The following is a 3,414-nucleotide window of genomic DNA, read 5'->3' as shown; positions in this document are numbered from 1 at the left end:
AGACTGAAACCACGTAAATTTCCAAAGAAGACAATGGTTCTGAAGTGGATCCTAGGGAAGTTCCTGAGTCAGAAGCAATGGGGGATGTGATCGCTAAGCCTTTGCTTCCTGCCCACAGCTTCTTATTACCAAGGACAAACCTGGACTTTAGATCCACTCACATCAAAGGTTGAGAATCTGTTTTTAAACTCCAATAGTCTTATCTGTGACTGATCTCTGGATTTTTCAATCGTTCAAACTGTGCAAAGTATTTACAAGCCTCCAGTCCAGAAGCCAGTTCACAACCTTGCCTGTGGGAGTCAGAAGTTCTGCGTACCACACCCTGGAACATCTGCTTAAATGTCCACGTGCATGCAAAGTCTGTCTTACCTCAGAGTCACCGGAGAGAGTGGACTGGCCCCCGCCCTCAGTGGACAGTAGGTGACAGGTAGAAGAGCCCTTGGCTTTGGGTGGGAGATCAGGACTCAGTCAGCTCCACCGATGACCTCTGACTCCTCAGATGACAGATGGCTGACTTTCCTTTTGCATGGATCACACCTGCCATGAAGAAAGCATTCCCTTGCTCTACACCAGGAAATGGACTTTAGGTCAGAAACCATGCATTGCTCGCCTCTGTCACCATAGCTAGGGGATGTCACCTTTGCCAGCTGCTGTCACTCTCATACATCTGGAAGCTCTAAGCTCCGCAGGAGCAAAACAGCTATATTCCCAAAAGCTAGCACAGCGTCTGGGACATTGACTTTACTAGATACCTCTTGAATAAATTAATTCATCATAAGCAACAAGACTATTTTCTGGGTCAGTGTACTCATAATGCAGAATACTAAGTGTGCTCAGAACTGTACATTGAAGCCAGGCTCTGGAGTATGTTTGACTCAACACTAAATTTTGTGTATCTTGGCAGAGGTCATTAACTACAGTTTTTATTTTTTTTGAGTGTAGGACAATGATTATAAATACGGCTTGAAAATTTCTATGACGACATTTTTAAACTGGAAAAGAAGAGTAGGAGCAAGTGGCACTTGCAGGATCCTCCGTGATTGCAGCATGAAATGGAGATGAGAAGTCACCCACTCTCTGCACCCCATTCCACCCTCCCCCCCAGTCTAGGGGTGGCTAGTGTGAAAGATTAGTAAGGCGGCAGTGTTAAGCAAGGGAGATACTTGCCACTCTTTGGTTCTCAGTCTCCAAGATGACCATAATACGCAGAGGAATTCAGAAGTTTGACATAGGGGTTTGTTACTGTCTTAGTTTCCTTTCCTCTTACTGAGATAACACACTCAAACAAAACAACTTAGGAGAGAAAAGGGGAGAAGAGCACCTTGAAGGTCCTGTGGATCAACAGTGTTTGTACAGAACAGACCCGGGGACTCCCAATTTCTTAGCTTCCAGCCACCTTACAAGTCTCTCCAGTCGCAGCCTCCAGGACGATCTCCTTGCTGCCTTCGGCCCCTGGGACCAGCCTGCAACGTCTTTGCGGTTATCACCATACTCCTGATCAGCCATGATCTCTCAGGATCATCAGAATTATTCCACCGAAGTGGAACCATGAACCACCTGGTCAACGTACATCTGCGGGCCTCCTACACCTACCTCTCTCTGGGCTTCCTTTTTGATCAGGATGACGTGGCTTTAGAGGGCATAGGCCACTTCTTCCGTGAATTGGCCAAGGAGAAGAGCGAGGGCGCTGAGCTTCTGCTCAAGTTGCAGAATGATCGATCGTGGAGGCCGTGCACTCTTCCAGGATGTGCACAAGTCGTCTCAAGATGAATGGGGTAAAACCCAGGAGGCCATGGGAACTGCCTTGGCCCTGGAGAAGAACCTGAACCAGGCCCTCTTGGATCTGCATGCCCTGGGTTCTGCCCGCACAGACCCTCATCTCTGTGACTTTTTGGAAAGCCACTTCCTGGTTAAGGAGGTGAAGCTCATCAAGAAGATGGCCAACCACCTGACCAACCTCCGTAGGCTGACAGGGCCACAAGCAGCACAGACTGGTGTGCTCCAGGCATCTCTGGGTGAGTATCTCTTTGATGGCCTCACTCCAGCATGATTTCCAAGGGTACTCCGCTTTGCACCAGCCTGCCTCAGGACCTCCACCTGAATGAACCTCTCAAGCCACTAGGCAGCTTTGTAACTAACTTCCTGGAGCCTCTCCCAAGTCCTGGACGAAACAGAAGGTGGGGGAGGGAGAGGGGNGGGAGAGAGAGAGAGAGAGAGAGAGAGAGAGAGAGAGAGAGAGAGAGAGAGAGAGAGATAGTACTTGTACACACCCAGGTGCTGCGGCATGCTGGGGAAGTCAAGGTTGCAGAAACTCAAAGCAGCCAGTCATACCGGACAACATGAATCAAGACATGTTTGTTTGCTCCCAGCTAACATCCTCTACTTTTATGTAGTCCAGTGCCCAGCCCAGGCCAGAAAATGATGCCAGGAACATTTACAGCTTACCTTCCTTCTCAATTAACCCAGTTAAGAAGATCCTTCACAGGCTTGCCAGCAGGCCAGCCTAATCCGGACGATTCCTCATTGAGATTCCTTCTTGATGACTCCAGATTGTGTCAGATTGACAATTAACGCTAACCATCACAGTTACTACCTTGGACTGACAGTTGATACTGGGCAGCCAATAGAAATGTCTGGCAAGTGAAGGGAGGAACCACACAAAGGTCCTTCTGTGAATGTTCTGAGTGCTTACTCAGCACCAGACAACTAGGAAGCTCCTGGGGATTTGGAGCAGCCAGGGGATGGGCACCTAGCAAGCAGGCTGGAAGCCATCATTAAAGCCACATGGGATAGTGAGCGCTTATGATGTATGAGCTGTTGATACAACAGGAAAAGGAAGAAGCAACAGTCCCTGGGGGGTTCATGGGACATCCCAGAACTGGGAGACAAGGGCTTCCCAAGGAGATGACTCTTTCTATCCTACGGTCTGAATCTCACTAGAGATGGAGACAGAATGCTTTATGTTGAAGAATAGACATAGAATGTTTCGTAAAATTCTATTGAAATGAGAAATGTGTATTTGCCAGACAACCATTGAAAGCGAGGGAGCCACCTAGATCCACCCCACAGACTGCATAGCTTGATCGTTTCTTAGGACCACATGAGATCCTGAGATTCAGACTTACGTCTCCCAATAGGGAGACAAAGGACCTTATGAGCATCTGACGTACGCTGCGGATAAACTAACTGGAAGACACGTACGTCATCTTTGCTGCAGCTTTCCATTTGAGGTTGTATTGGGACCCCTTTTCGGTTCCTGGTTAATTTTATTTATTTATTTATTTATTTATTTATTTATTATTTATTTATTTATTGTCAACTTGACATAAGCTAAGGTAGTCTCTAAAGAGAGAGCCTTAGTTAAGAAAATTTTTCCATCAGATTGGCCTATGGGAAAACTTGTAAAGGCTTTTT

General features: G+C 47.3%; 1 pseudogene; it reads left to right on the top strand.

Moving 5' to 3' along the window:
• The first annotated feature begins 1,504 nt into the window (after positions 1-1,504).
• On the top strand, positions 1,505-2,050 carry LOC110291127 (annotated as a pseudogene).
• The last annotated feature ends 1,364 nt before the right edge of the window (positions 2,051-3,414 follow it).

The sequence above is a fragment of the Mus caroli genome, chromosome 3, assembly GCF_900094665.2.
Source record: "Mus caroli chromosome 3, CAROLI_EIJ_v1.1, whole genome shotgun sequence".
Lineage (NCBI taxonomy): Eukaryota > Metazoa > Chordata > Mammalia > Rodentia > Muridae > Mus > Mus caroli.
Note: the sequence above shows the minus strand (reverse complement) of the source record. Positions and strands in the feature narration are given on the sequence as shown.